This window comes from Schistocerca gregaria, chromosome 5, assembly GCF_023897955.1.
Source record: "Schistocerca gregaria isolate iqSchGreg1 chromosome 5, iqSchGreg1.2, whole genome shotgun sequence".
NCBI classification, from domain to species: Eukaryota; Metazoa; Arthropoda; class Insecta; order Orthoptera; family Acrididae; genus Schistocerca; species Schistocerca gregaria.
Genome location: NC_064924.1, coordinates 574,596,705 through 574,612,195, shown reverse-complemented (window position 1 = coordinate 574,612,195; position 15,491 = coordinate 574,596,705). Strand labels below are relative to the sequence as shown.

The window sequence follows — 15,491 nt, the reverse complement described above, 5'->3', positions numbered from 1 at the left end:
AGCCTGGCTGTAATACTATGTGGATGTTTTTCTATAATTTGTAGGGTCCTCTTTATATATAACGCCGTAGTCTTCCGCCATATATCTGTTAAACCTAGGCCACCTTCAGCGGAAGGTAACGTAACTGTATCGACTGCTACTCTAAAAATATTCCCTGTCCATATAAATCGGCAAATGATACTCATTATACGTTTGGCAATGGGTTTCGAAACTGGCAATATTTGACCTATATATATAGCTTTTGATAAAATGGACCAATTAATTATTCTGATTCGTTGTTTAATGTTCAGATGTCTGGTCTGATTGAGTATTGTGGCTCCTCTGATTGTATCCAGTACTTTCTTCCAATTGTAGGTCATGGTCTGAAGCGGACATCGGTAAAAGGTGACACCCAGAGCGGTGTGACGATCGACGGAGCGTGCCCATTCCAAACGGACATCTTGAAGACCTTTAAGATTTAAAAACGAACTCTTCACCTCGTTAACCCTAGCGCCTGTAGCTTCACAAAAGATCTGAATATTCGTAGTTAATTTCTCTAAATCTTCGTTACTACGAATAACCACTCCAACGTCATCAGCATATGCATTGGTGACGTTGTTAACGCCAGATATCGTGATGCCCTCAAGATCGACATCGAGTCTCCTTAGTAAAGGCTCCAGTGCAACAACATACAGGAGCATTGACAAAGGACTTCCCTGCGGGACGCCGTTGCGAATTTCAATGGGTAGAGTGAAATGCCCATTTACAGACACTTGTGTTTGGATGCCTTCAACAATGTTAATTAAAACTTGCACAAAATGTTGACTAAAACCCACGTAGGTCAACGTTCTGAACAAAAATAAGTGGTTGACCCTGTCAAAAGCCTTTGAGAAGTCGATAAAGGCAAGGCCTCCTGGTGAGGATGACGTTGCAAAAATTGCAGAGACATCCCTATATTCACAAACAGTTTTAAAAATATTCCGCCCCGAGAGACAGGTTTGGTGGTCACCTATGATCTTCTCCATTAGAGGTCTCAGTCTTTCCTTCAGTACACGTGCAATTATTTTATAATCCGAGTTCATCAAACATATTGGTCTCAATTGATTGAGATCTTTAACTGTCTCGTTCCTTCCCTTTGGTATTAGCACAGTTACGCTTTCTTTGAACTCGCGTGGAACAGTAACACCTTGCAACACTTCATTTATCACTTCTGTGAATTGATTACCGATGAGAGGCCAAAATTTACAATAAAACTCTACAGGCAAGCCATCAGGCCCTGGGGACTTACGGGTAGGCGAATATTTAAGTATATCAAACACCTCCTCACATGTGATCGCAGTGGTAAGGGACACATTGTCCTCGTCATTGATAACGTTGTCGATACCTGTAGTTCGTAGCAAATCGTTCGCACAGTCTAGATTATACCGGGTATCAGTATATAACGTACGATAAAATCCATAAACTGCATTTAAAATGTCAGAGTGTTCCGTCAGCACCCGGTTATCGCCCACTCTAAGACAAGCAATAAACGCTCGTCTTCTATTTCTTTCATGTTCGAGTAAGTGGTACAGCGATGCGTTTTCGTCCTCCACCGTTGTCGGGACACGAGATTTAATTTTTAAACCCTCCAGCTGTTGTCGCTTGAGACTTATGAGGTGAGCCTTGATCTTCTTTATTTCAATGAAAACCTCATCAGTCATCTGCTGAGCTGATAGTTCCCTTAAGCATGTATAGTAAAATTCAACGGTATTGCGAGACCACATCGCTCGCTCCCTCCCGTAAGCTATTAGGGATGATCTCAATTTCTTTTTAGCACATGAGGTCCACCACGCAAGGCGAGAGCTGTATTTATGGCGCATACGTAGAGCAGCCTGCCATACCTCCGCTACTGTTCTTGATAGGGCACCCTCGAACAACATATGGGTATTCAGCTTCCATAAGGGGCGACCCCAATACGTTCCTTGCTTCTGAAACCGAATGCTGCATTTCACTGCGAGATGGTCCGAAAAGGTAGTGGGAATAACTTCGATACTACTGATTTTATTTTCCAGGTTTGCTGTGACGTATATTCTGTCTATTCTGCTTTGCGAGCAACTACTGATGTATGTAAATTTGACTAACGTGGGGTATTTGCTTTCCCACACGTCTGTCCACTTCATGTTTGTCACCAAAGCCGCCAGTTCCCTGGAGAAGTTAAAATTTGGTCGCTGATCCTTTTTGTGAAGTACACAATTAAAGTCACCACCGATTAAAGCTTCCGCCGGATTCCCCTTAAGTAAATAGACCATATCGTTCTTAAAAAAATTAGCTCTATCATCTCTAGCGTTGTTACCAGAGGGGACATATACATTTAAAACAGTAGTAGTAAAAATTTTACAACTGATGCCCCTCCCATTTTCTAACAGACAGATATCCTTCACATCAATACCATCTTTGACAAGGATCGCAGTCCCCCCTGGGACATAAAAGTTGTGGACATTAAATTCCTGTAGGAGGGCTATATCAGTATCCGACTGGTAAAGGAAATCTTTTAAAGAAGCGACTTTCGTTTCACTGCGAATCCGATTTATATTGATCGTGGTCACATTATATGTCAGTTCCGTTGGCATAGGTGCAGGTAAAAGAAATTAGCTAATGAAGTATACCCCATGCAGAGTCACGTCTGTACCATTCCATTCTGTCTGTCAGAAAGAAAAATAGACATTTAAAAAAAAAAAAATTAAATGCCACTAGCATGTGTCAGGTCCATCTCCATTCCGTGGTCGGTGCGATCTTCTTGGGCATCGGCCCAATCAAGTCCTTTTCCTGAGACAGTTCGGTCTAAATCCATAGTAGTGCCGGTCTGCAAACCTGCGACGCCAAGCGGTGCGCGAGGTTGTTGTTGAAGATCATCTGCATCGGCACGACTCATCTCCGCTTCAGTACACTCGTTAACTCGTGCTACTGGGCATTGTTCTCGTAGTCGTTCATTATCCCTTAAATGTTTTAACTTTTCCCGCAATGCAGGAGCTAAACTCTCTGCTGCTTTGTGTGCCAATCTCCTCTTCTTGCCTTTCTTCGAAGATCTCTTCGGCGATCTAGCAGGAGATGAAGTTTGCGACCTGTCAGGAGAAGTACCGGATGATACGTCTGACGTCGCCTGTTCCTTTTTTCGGACAAAAGTCCGCGTATCGCATTCCACAACGGCAGAAGGGGGCGCATCTTTTCCCATGGCTCCCACTGGTAGCAACTCAGTCTCCAATTCTACACTATCGCTCGTTGTGGTTTCCTTGACGCAAGTGTCTTCTGTGGGCGCCAACGTGAAACCAATGTCCAGATTGCTATCTTCGTTCATAGTTCCCGCAGAGTGGATGCCTGGAGCGTCCACTCCTCGGAAGCTAGTGGCAATATCCTCACGTTGGTGGGAATCCTGACGACGCAAGGAAACCTCCGTTGCGGGTATTTGGGGATCTTCGGCCGAGTCCGCGGAAGAACGAGCAACCACAGTGGGAGAGTTGGAAAAAGTTGGTGTCGGCATAGATTCGAGGGGCGCGGAGCTGATCGGCAGACCATCCGCAAATCTAGAGCTTGAAGCCGGAGTATCATCGACAACCGCCCGCGAGGCAGCAGGCTCCCCGCGCACAGGCGGCACCGACTCGCCTCGGCTGCGGAAGTCAGCAGCGGCAGCGTATGACAACTTCATACCAACAACAGGGCCGGAACTCGGCATCTCGTCACGCGGTAACTGCGGGACACGCCTCCGTGAACATTCTGCACGAATGTGTTCCGTGGAATTGCATAAAGCGCAAGTCCGCGGTTGCCCATCATAGATAATCAAAGCACGATACCCACAAATATTAAGATAAGAGGGGACATGCTTCTGTAATTCAATCTTAATTTGCCTTACGCCGTTCAAGACAGGAAACATATGAGCTTCAGACCACCTTTCTGCCACATTGGAAATAATTCTGCCATAAGGCCGAAGGGCAACATTAAGTTCTTCGGGCGGAATTGCAAAAGGGAGCTCAAACACTCTGATCGTACGAATCCCGTACCCAGCATGACTAACAGCAACGTTACTCACATTCCCATCAGAATGATTAAACTTCACGCTACCTCCGCAACGATCCACAATGGAACTACATAATTCTGGACTTTTCATCTTCAGATACACAGCATTTGTCACAAACGAGAGATAAACTCCGACAACATCATCACCATAAATCAATACTTTTTCGATAAACCATGCTTTAATTTCAAATGCTTTAGGTCGAACGAAATTTCGATCGAAAGTAAACTTGATTGTGTCTTTCCTCAAATAATTCGACCTATTCATTCTAGAACTTCATGAATAAAGGTGCAACACGAATAGCGGCTTAGCAGCACCACTAACCTCAAACGCAGCGACTCAGCCTGTGTTTACTACAGCCAGACGTCCAGCTCCGCCACACGTCCGTCCCGCTCGGCGGCTGACTCGCAACTGACCACTGAGCTAAGAAGGCGACAGCTTTGAATATGCGAGCTATCCCCGAATTCTCACTTCATCACACTGAATCTTGCAGCCCTCGACCAGATAATTGATTTGGCGCACTGCTGCTGCTGGGAGTGTCCACATTGCCGTTCTCCAAATCTCTCGAGTGTTTCGCCCTTACGATCGGCGACGACCGTCAAGCCACCAAAAGTTTGCGGTCTGCAATTTCTTGTCCTAGTGCACAGCTTGTGGGATAACGTGGCTCGACTGCGAAATGCGCCTTTCGGCTCCACTCTCTGGCTACAGTTTGCTGTTGTTCACAGTGGCACTGGCGTTGCCCATGGGGCTTCATGTAAGGCGACTGCACGTCGCTCGGCCAACAGCGGCCTACTGCAGACCGACACTTAAGAGACACAAAATACAAATCGACATCGAGAGACAGGCCCTGTCATATGGCACTCGCGACGCATACGCTGAAATTGAATGTAAATAAAACGTCTTTTGTAGTGGGCGTCGTTCCACTGCAGTGTCACACATGGTGAATAAATAGGAAAACAGTAGAACGTCTGTGTAGGGCCATGTTTTTACCTACTGTGCCACCTGCCTGAATGTGTATAAGCATCTGTGGCATCACTCCTTCGCAGCCAAATTGCCCCACTAGCTGTGTATCTCTAACAAAGTTGATGTATGTCCTCACCTCGGTGACGGATAAAACGATTTCGCCCCCAGGTGGGCTCGAACCACCAACCTTTCGGTTAACAGCCGAACGCGCTAGCCGATTGCGCCACGGAGGCGTCGACTTTGGCTCACTTGTGCAATCTATATCAACGCAATTCGTACACATTCTGCAGGAATCTCGCAGAAAGGTAGCATCTGCTTATGCCCCTTCACATGGTTAACGTGCATGCACACTGTAGCGACGCTCATAAACGAATGACATTATACTACAAAATGCATACAAACCACTGTTCTGCCTATGCATTCAGAAAACCTCCTAGGCCAGTAGAATACTTGTCATAGGTTGTAGAACATCCCTTTCATTCAGTGTACTGCCATGTGATAGATATTGCTCGAGGTAGCTCCGCACGTTGCAGGAAAGTTAAAAAAATGGATGCCTTCTGTGAGGTTCGAAGTCACGACTCCTGGCTTACGAGACCAGTGCTCTACCACTGAGCTAAGAAGGCGGCAGCTTTGAATATGCGAGCTATCCCCGAATTCTCACTTCATCACACTGAATCTTGCAGCCCTCGACCAGATAATTGATTTGGCGCACTGCTGCTGCTGGGAGTGTCCACATTGCCGTTCTCCAAATCTCTCGAGTGTTTCGCCCTTACGATCGGCGACGACCGTCAGGCCACCAAAAGTTTGCGGTCTGCAATTTCTTGTCCTAGTGCACAGCTTGTGGGATAACGTGGCTCGACTGCGAAATGCGCCTTTCGGCTCCACTCTCTGGCTACAGTTTGCTGTTGTTCACAGTGGCACTGGCGTTGCCCATGGGGCTTCATGTAAGGCGACTGCACGTCGCTCGGCCAACAGCGGCCTACTGCAGACCGACACTTAAGAGACACAAAATACAAATCGACATCGAGAGACAGGCCCTGTCATATGGCACTCGCGACGCATACGCTGAAATTGAATGTAAATAAAACGTCTTTTGTAGTGGGCGTCGCTCCACTGCAGTGTCACACATGGTGAATAAATAGGAAAACAGTAGAACGTCTGTGTAGGGCCATGTTTTTACCTACTGTGCCACCTGCCTGAATGTGTATAAGCATCTGTGGCATCACTCCTTCGCAGCCAAATTGCCACACTAGTTGTGTATCTCTAACAAAGTTTATGTATGTCCTCACCTCGGTGACGGATAAAACGATTTTGCCCCCGGGTGGGCTCGAACCACCAACCTTTCGGTTAACAGCCGAACGCGCTAGCCGATTGCGCCACGGAGGCGTCGACTTTGGCTCACTTGTGCAATCTATATCAACGCAATTCGTACACATTCTGCAGGAATCTCGCAGAATGGTAGCATCTGCTTATGCCCCTTCACATGGTTAACGTGCATGCACACTGTAGCGACGCTCATAAACGAATGACATTATACTACAAAATGCATACAAACCACTGTTCTGCCTATGCATTCAGAAAACCTCCTAGGCCAGTAGAATACTTGTCATAGGTTGTAGAACATCCCTTTCATTCAGTGTACTGCCATGTGATAGATATTGCTCGAGGTAGCTCCGCACGTTGCAGGAAAGTTAAAAAAAATGGATGCCTTCTGTGAGGTTCGAACTCACGACTCCTGGTTTACGAGACCAGTGCTCTACCACTGAGCTAAGAAGGCGGCAGCTTTCAATTTGCGGGCTATCCCTGAATTCTCACTTCATCACACTGAGTCTTGCAGCCCTCGACCAGATAATTGATTTGGCGCACTGCTGCTGCTGGGAGTGTCCACATTGCCGTTCTCCAAATCTCTCGACTGTTTCGCCCTTACGATCGGCGACGACCGTCAGGCCACCAAAAGTTTGCGGTCTGCAATTTCTTGTCCTAGTGCACAGCTTGTGGGATAACGTGGCTCGACTGCGAAATGCGCCTTTCGGCTCCACTCTCTGGCTACAGTTTGCTGTTGTTCACAGTGGCACTGGCGTTGCCCATGGGGCTTCATGTAAGGCGACTGCACGTCGCTCGGCCAACAGCGGCCTACTGCAGACCGACACTTAAGAGACACAAAATACAAATCGACATCGAGAGACAGGCCCAGTCATATGGCACTCGCGACGCATACGCTGAAATTGAATGTAAATAAAACGTCTTTTGTAGTGGGCGTCGCTCCACTGCAGTGTCACACATGGTGAATAAATAGGAAAACAGTAGAACGTCTGTGTAGGGCCATGTTTTTACCTACTGTGCCACCTGCCTGAATGTGTATAAGCATCTGTGGCATCACTCCTTCGCAGCCAAATTGCCACACTAGCTGTGTATCTCTAACAAAGTTGATGTATGTCCTCACCTCGGTGACGGATAAAACGATTTCGCCCCCGGGTGGGCTCGAACCACCAACCTTTCGGTTAACAGCCGAACGCGCTAGCCGATTGCGCCACGGAGGCGTCGACTTTGGCTCACTTGTGCAATCTATATCAACGCAATTCGTACACATTCTGCAGGAATCTCGCAGAATGGTAGCATCTGCTTATGCCCCTTCACATGGTTAACGTGCATGCACACTTTGTTTTTTTTTTACTTTGTTTGTATTTTGTTGATTTTTAGGTTCTATTTGTTGTTTTTTTTTTTATTTTTTATGTTTGGTCCATATGAGATAGGTGAGTGACGAAGTAAATGTATACAAGTAAATAAAATCCCTTCTTTTGGGGTTATGGAAATCAAATAGTTCTGTTACATTCTTCCATCGTTGTGTGGGAGCGATTTTTATAGGAGAGCCAGGCTTACTTCAGCCTGATGGCTTCTCATGTGTGTGTCAGCGACCTATTAGTGCTGTGACACGAGGGCGAAGGATAAACGAAATAGCCACCTTGTTGGCGTAAAATGAATGAGAAGCTTAATAGATAATTTCATAAAGGAAAAAAAAAAAGGAATCCTGAGGTTGAACAACATGTCGTTTGATCGTTCTTCAGCTCTGTCGGTGAGACAATGTTCGGTTCAAAAAATTTGCGTAGTTGTCTTTGTATTTCATTTGTCGTTCGAGCTTTTGATGTTCTGTCATCAGGTACATCCAATAATCTGCTTCACTTTTCGTCATAGCCGTTGAGATGTAATGGACTGTCAGTCCTTTGAGCCAGTTGGCTGACCTTCTTTTAGTGTTAGGATATGGCACGTCATCAGGCAGAAGGACGTGTGTCGGTGAAATTGTGTTAGGTGACGTACGTAGCACATGTGCTAGTTTTTGCCTGAAGAGATTCCACACGTGTTTCACATCTTCACAGACGAAGCGATGTTCTGCAGTGTCGACGACATTGCAGCTGGAACAGTTTGGTGTGTGTGCCAGACGTATCGCGTGCAGTTTGGAGTTGGTTGGGATTTTTCTATTGACTGCGAGGTACCACGTCGATCGCACATTGGATGGTAGATGGGGGTCAGATATGTTGTCCCATATGTTTTTCCAATTATAATGTCGAAACTTGTTTTCTATTCGATTGCGCAATTTTCCTTCCAGCAAGGTGTTGTAAACCTCCTTAACCCGATATATGTCCTTCTCCGGTATTCTATGGCGTACATAGCTGTATTCCACCAGAAAGTGTTTATAGTGGTACAGCTCGTGGGAGATGTGATGCACATCGATTGGTGGATCTCTGCTGACTGGGGTGATTTCACGTAAGAGATGAGCCACTAAGGTCCGCGGTGATCGTTGCCACTGTTTATAAGTTTTGCTAACGTATAGCGCTTGCGCTTTAAGGTAGATGTCTGTCAGTTGTAGCCCTCCATTGCGTGTCGGTAGCGTCAAGGTATCATATGAAACCTTAAATATCTGACCTCTGCTGACAAAATAACCAAGCGCTGCTTGCATTTGGTGTGCAATGGTTCGTGGCAGAGGCAGCACTTGAGCAACATAGTTGACTTTGGAAGTGATGTATGTATTGGCCAGTTGCACTTTTTGTATTACGTTTAAATTACGCAAGCTGTGTTGTTTTATGCTTGCCCGTAATGTGGCAAGTAATTTTCGATAATTGAGAGCGGCCGTGCGGCGGATATTACTCGTATATTCTATTCCAAGGCATTTGATTTTTTCCACAGTGTTGATACTTCCAGCGGCTCTGATCTCTATACCCCGACCAAGATTCATAATACCAGATTTATTGCGGTTGAGTTTAGCTCCTGACGCCATTTCGTAGGTCGCCACAACTTCAAGTACTGTTTCCACCTCTCTTTCGTCAGTCACAAGTACCCCTACATCGTCCGCGTAGGCTTGACATATGATCTTCTGTCCGTGTATATGTAATCCACGGAGTTGCCGAGTCAGAGATACTAAGAGAGGTTCAAGCGCAATCGCGAAAAGCGTCATGGACATTGGGCAACCTTGTCTTACCGAACTCTGAATATTGATCGGGTGACTGAGTTGTCCGTTGACACTGATTCTTGACGTGCTATTCGTCAGTATGTTTTTCACGGAGGCAATAATTTTCTGGGGGAAGTGCATGGATGTCATACACCGGAGCAGGTACGAATGATTAACTTTATCAAAAGCTTTTTCAAAGTCAAGCGACATCAGAGCACAGCGAATGTTGCAGGCTTCCGATATCGCTATAATGTCTCTGTAGTCGCATAAGGTCTGAAATATCGTTCTGTCCTTTCCCACACTTGTCTGGTAGGCTCCTGTCACTGTACGAATAACAGAATTGAACCTTTGCATCATGATACGGGCGAAGATTTTATAATCACTATTGAGAAGTGTTATGGGTCGAAGATTCTCCACGGTTTTGCCTCCTGGTGTTTTGGGGACTAAGACCACTGTACCTTCACAGAATTCCTTCGGAAGGTCAGTGTCCGCATTTAGTATTTCATTGCATACGAGTGTCAATTTAACAATTATTTGTTCGCGAAAAGTTTGATAAAATTCAGCGGGTAGCCCATCTGGTCCAGGTGATTTGTTCTTTGGGCTCTTCGAGATGGCATCTTCGACGTCTTCGTCCGTTATTCTCGCTGCGAGCACATCAGCTTCTTCTGGAGTGAGTCGCTCTGTCATCCTAGCAGTGAGAGCTTGCTGCGCCGTTTCATCTGTCTGTGTATTGGCCAGCAATTCACTAAAGTGTCGATGGATCTCGTCTCGTATTGCAGCTTGATCTGTCAAGAGTCTCCCGTCTGAAGTTTTGAGTTCCGTCAGAATTTTAAGTTTTTGTCTTTTGTTCTCTTGGAGAATGTGGTACATCGATGTTGTTTCTTCTCGTGTACCGTTCTGCAAACGCGTTCGTATTTTACAGCCTTCGAGATGGTGTCTCTGCAGGTTGAGCAATTTTGCTTTTATTCTGTTGATTTGCCCATAATTTGTTATGACTGTAGCATCACGAACGCACAAGTCTCTCAGACAGCTGAAGTAAAACTCTACTGTCCGCTTCCGCCAGGCGACTTTTTCACGGGAGTAAGTTTTCATTGTCTTTATTATTGCGGGCTTCGCGCAGTTTAGCCACCAATTCAGCGCCGTGCCGTACAAGTGGAACTTCCTTTCACATTCTGCCCAAGTGGTGTGGAAGGCGGCGTGACATCCAGGATCCGGAAGATGAGTAACGTTTAGCTTCCACTGACCTCTCGCCCTGTAAGTGCCTTGTTTCTCTAAATTTATCGTACATATGTACGCGATATGATCAGAGAAAATCGTGGGCCATAGCTCAGACTGTAAAACGTGTCTCCTTAAATTGGATGTTGCGTAAATTCTGTCGATACGACTGGCAGAATGGCTGGTGATATAGGTGAAACCTAGCCTATCACCGTGTTTTAGTTCCCAAGTATCAAACAGTTGGAAGTCTCTGACGATGTCCTCCAGCTCCAGAGATTTGTTAAAATTTGGCGTCTGATCCTTGGGACTCAGCACGCAATTAAAGTCACCCGCAAAAATTATTTGGTCAAATCGCACCGCGAAAAGGGGGGCGATGTCCTCTTTGAAAAATTCGGCCCTGCGGCGCTTGTTTCCGGTTCCTGACGGGGCATATATGTTGATAAACCTGGTGTTGTTTATCGTGACAGCGAGACCTCTACTGTTAGGCAGTTGCGCCACGTCTGTAAGTAGGATCCCCTCTTTAGTCATAATCGCTGTGCCGAGGCTATTGTCATTGCCAGGATTGATGACGGCGTTGTAGCCAGTGATGTCGTCCAAACGGATAGCCGTTACTTCTTGCAGCATTAAGATGTCAATATCAGCGGCGTACAGAAAATCTTGGAGATTTCTCAGATTGAGGGTGCTGCTAATTTTATTTATATTCAAGGTTGCAATTCTGTACGCCTGTAAAGCCGTCATGTCGACTATACCGTGTCAGGTGGGGTACTGTTTGCCAAGGGAAGTGGATGCTTGCTCCACTTAGAAGAAGTCGGCATCATCATCTGCCGCACGAGTATCTTTGGTGGTGGTTTGTTGCCGGGTGGACACATCCTGTCGACGGTCGGGTGCCGTCCATCCTGAACGTTGTGCTATGTCAGCCATTTCTGCATCATGGCTTTGCTCCTCCATGTCATCCGACCAGTCTCGCGTGCACGTAACTTCCCGCGTGTACGTGTTGGGTACAAGTGGAAGGTCCTTCAGACTAGCTGTACCGTCTTGAATGTGGATTCCACGGTCGGGGTCTGTGTCCTCATTTCGAGTCTTCTTTTTTATTGTTCGATCTTCCAGAGGAGTTGCCTGTGTCGTCTCCGCCAGTTCTTGGCCTATTTGTTTCGCCTTTTCGCGCAGAATTGGCGCGGCTTCTGCTGCTCCCTGACGGGCTATTCGACGTTTCTTCCGTTTCTTTGGTGAAACAGTTATAGGCTGCTGGTCATTATCCTCCGACGTGGCAACCGTATCTTCTTTGTGTTGCCCGACTTCTTCGAGTGATTTGCACATGCCTTCTTCTGCCGTCTTAGCCTGGTGTTGTTCTCCACGCCTGTCAGTTTCCTCGTCTTGTGAGTGTGCTGGACCTGTAGCTTCTGTGCTGCTAGTATCCATGGCTACGCTACCATCGGTAACGTCGGTATAAGCAACTACCGCCGTGTCGATACACATGTCTGGGGCGACCTCACTGCGTAGTGCGGCGGCGTACATCACGGGTAGCGTGGCCATTTGACTAGGCGGGTCTCGCTCCCCAGTCGGCAGTTGCGTCACACGCCGTTGAACACACTGCGCGCGGACGTGTTGCGTAGAACCACAGCCCGAGCAGGTTCTCGGCTGGCCATCGTAAATGATGATCGCTCTATATCCACCAATCCAGAGATACGACGGGATATGTTTCAGCATGTCAATCTTAACTTGCCTGACTCCATTTAATACTGGATACTTGTGCAAGCTAGACCATTTTTCGGCGACATTGCTGATAATGGTGCCATAGTCTCTCAGTTTGTTGTTAATCTCCTCGGGCGTTATTTCAAAGGGGAGCTCAAAGATTCGAACCGTTCGTATTCCCATTCCGGCACGCGAAACCGTGACCTGCCCTATGTGTCCGTCTGAATGTTTGAATTTTGCCACCCCACCACATGCTTCTACAATTTGGTCGCACTTGTCAGAACTGGATAACTTAAGGAACACAGTCGGACTGACAATCGACAGGTGTATTCCAATCAACTCATCCACTTTGATCTGAAAAGTTTCTTCGATAAATGCCTCAACTTCGTAAGATTTCGGTCGGGTGTAGTTCGGATCGAAAATCAACTTCAAAGTATCGCGTCGCGTTGTCTGATCCATTATGTCAATCTAAAAATGTTATCGTGAACTATGACTAACGCAGAAGGCGCGCACTCGCCACACAGCGCCGGCCGCTCGCAGCGACGATGTAAACACCGCAACAGCGGCACCGCACGTCCGCACAGCACGGCCGCTGGCGGCGGAATTACCACTGAGCTAAGAAGGCGGCAGCTTTGAATATGCGAGCTATCCCCGAATTCTCACTTCATCACACTGAATCTTGCAGCCCTCGACCAGATAATTGATTTGGCGCACTGCTGCTGCTGGGAGTGTCCACATTGCCGTTCTCCAAATCTCTCGAGTGTTTCGCCCTTACGATCGGCGACGACCGTCAGGCCACCAAAAGTTTGCGGTCTGCAATTTCTTGTCCTAGTGCACAGCTTGTGGGATAACGTGGCTCGACTGCGAAATGCGCCTTTCGGCTCCACTCTCTGGCTACAGTTTGCTGTTGTTCACAGTGGCACTGGCGTTGCCCATGGGGCTTCATGTAAGGCGACTGCACGTCGCTCGGCCAACAGCGGCCTACTGCAGACCGACACTTAAGAGACACAAAATACAAATCGACATCGAGAGACAGGCCCTGTCATATGGCACTCGCGACGCATACGCTGAAATTGAATGTAAATAATACGTCTTTTGTAGTGGGCGTCGCTCCACTGCAGTGTCACACATGGTGAATAAATAGGAAAGGAAAACAGTAGAACGTCTGTGTAGGGCCATGCTTTTACCTACTGTGCCACCTGCCTGAATGTGTATAAGCATCTGTTGCATCACTCCTTCGCAGCCAAATTGCCACACTAGCTGTGTATCTCTAACAAAGTTGATGTATGTCCTCACCTCGGTGACGGATAAAACGATTTCGCCCCCGGGTGGGCTCGAACCACCAACCTTTCGGTTAACAGCCGAACGCGCTAGCCGATTGCGCCACGGAGGCGTCGACTTTGGCTCACTTGTGCAATCTATATCAACCTAATTCGTACACATTCTGCAGGAATCTCGCAGAATGGTAGCATCTGCTTATGCCCCTTCACATGGTTAACGTGCATGCACACTGTAGCGACGCTCATAAACGAATGACATTATACTACAAAATGCATACAAACCACTGTTCTGCCTATGCATTCAGAAAACCTCCTAGGCCAGTAGAATACTTGTCATAGGTTGTAGAACATCCCTTTCATTCAGTGTACTGCCATGTGATAGATATTGCTCGAGGTAGCTCCGCACGTTGCAGGAAAGTTAAAAAAATGGATGCCTTCTGTGAGGTTCGAACTCACGACTCCTGGTTTACGAGACCAGTGCTCTACCACTGAGCTAAGAAGGCGGCAGCTTTGAATATGCGAGCTATCCCCGAATTCTCACTTCATCACACTGAATCTTGCAGCCCTCGACCAGATAATTGATTTGGCGCACTGCTGCTGCTGGGAGTGTCCACATTGCCGTTCTCCAAATCTCTCGAGTGTTTCGCCCTTACGATCGGCGACGACCGTCAGGCCACCAAAAGTTTGCGGTCTGCAATTTCTTGTCCTAGTGCACAGCTTGTGGGATAACGTGGCTCGACTGCGAAATGCGCCTTTCGGCTCCACTCTCTGGCTACAGTTTGCTGTTGTTCACAGTGGCACTGGCGTTGCCCATGGGGCTTCATGTAAGGCGACTGCACGTCGCTCGGCCAACAGCGGCCTACTGCAGACCGACACTTAAGAGACACAAAATACAAATCGACATCGAGAGACAGGCCCTGTCATATGGCACTCGCGACGCATACGCTGAAATTGAATGTAAATAAAACGTCTTTTGTAGTGGGCGTCGCTCCACTGCAGTGTCACACATGGTGAATAAATAGGAAAACAGTAGAACGTCTGTGTAGGGCCATGTTTTTACCTACTGTGCCACCTGCCTGAATGTGTATAAGCATCTGTGGCATCACTCCTTCGCAGCCAAATTGCCACACTTGCTGTGTATCTCTAACAAAGTTGATGTATGTCCTCACCTCGGTGACGGATAAAACGATTTCGCCCCCGGGTGGGCTCGAACCACCAACCTTTCGGTTAAAAGCCGAACGCGCTAGCCGATTGCGCCACGGAGGCGTCGACTTTGGCTCACTTGTGCAATCTATATCAACGCAATTCGTACACATTCTGCAGGAATCTCGCAGAATGGTAGCATCTGCTTATGCCTCTTCACATGGATAACGTGCATGCACACTGTAGCGACGCTCATAAACGAATGACATTATACTACAAAATGCATACAAACCACTGTTCTGCCTATGCATTCAGAAAACCTCCTAGGCCAGTAGAATACTTGTCGTAGGCTGTAGAACATCCCTGTCATTCAGTGTACTGCCATGTGATAGATATTGATCGAGGTAGCTCCGCACGTTGCAGGAAAGTTATAAAAATTGGTGCTTTCTGTGAGGTTCGGACTCACGACTCCTGGTTTACGAGGCAAGTGCTCTACCACTGAGCTAAGAAGGCGGCAGCTTTGAATATGCGAGCTATCCCCGAATTCTCACTTCATCACACTGAATCTTGCAGCCCTCGACCAGATAATTGATTTGGCGCACTGCTGCTGCTGGGAGTGTCCACTTTGCCGTTCTCGCAATCTCTCGACTGTTTCGCCCTTACGATCGGCGACGACCGTCAGGCCACCAAAAGTTTGCGGTCTGCAATTTCTTGTCCTAGTGCACAG

At 47.2% G+C, this 15,491-nt stretch overlaps 8 non-coding genes across 8 annotated transcripts; all 8 read right to left on the bottom strand.

Moving 5' to 3' along the window:
* Nucleotides 1–5,149: 5,149 nt before the first annotated feature.
* Trnan-guu (transfer RNA asparagine (anticodon GUU)) lies at nucleotides 5,150–5,223 on the bottom strand. Its single transcript has one exon. It is a non-coding gene; the product is annotated as a tRNA-Asn (tRNA).
* A 318-nt stretch (nucleotides 5,224–5,541) lies between these two features.
* On the bottom strand, nucleotides 5,542–5,613 carry Trnat-cgu (transfer RNA threonine (anticodon CGU)). The gene has a single exon. It is a non-coding gene; the product is annotated as a tRNA-Thr (tRNA).
* Nucleotides 5,614–6,302: 689 nt separating this feature from the next.
* Trnan-guu (transfer RNA asparagine (anticodon GUU)) lies at nucleotides 6,303–6,376 on the bottom strand. The gene has a single exon. It is a non-coding gene; the product is annotated as a tRNA-Asn (tRNA).
* Nucleotides 6,377–6,695: 319 nt separating this feature from the next.
* Nucleotides 6,696–6,767, bottom strand: Trnat-cgu (transfer RNA threonine (anticodon CGU)). Its single transcript has one exon. It is a non-coding gene; the product is annotated as a tRNA-Thr (tRNA).
* Nucleotides 6,768–7,456: 689 nt separating this feature from the next.
* On the bottom strand, nucleotides 7,457–7,530 carry Trnan-guu (transfer RNA asparagine (anticodon GUU)). The gene has a single exon. It is a non-coding gene; the product is annotated as a tRNA-Asn (tRNA).
* Nucleotides 7,531–13,660: 6,130 nt separating this feature from the next.
* Trnan-guu (transfer RNA asparagine (anticodon GUU)) lies at nucleotides 13,661–13,734 on the bottom strand. The gene has a single exon. It is a non-coding gene; the product is annotated as a tRNA-Asn (tRNA).
* Nucleotides 13,735–14,052: 318 nt separating this feature from the next.
* Nucleotides 14,053–14,124, bottom strand: Trnat-cgu (transfer RNA threonine (anticodon CGU)). The gene has a single exon. It is a non-coding gene; the product is annotated as a tRNA-Thr (tRNA).
* Nucleotides 14,125–14,813: 689 nt separating this feature from the next.
* Nucleotides 14,814–14,887, bottom strand: Trnak-uuu (transfer RNA lysine (anticodon UUU)). The gene has a single exon. It is a non-coding gene; the product is annotated as a tRNA-Lys (tRNA).
* Between the last annotated feature and the right edge of the window lie 604 nt (nucleotides 14,888–15,491).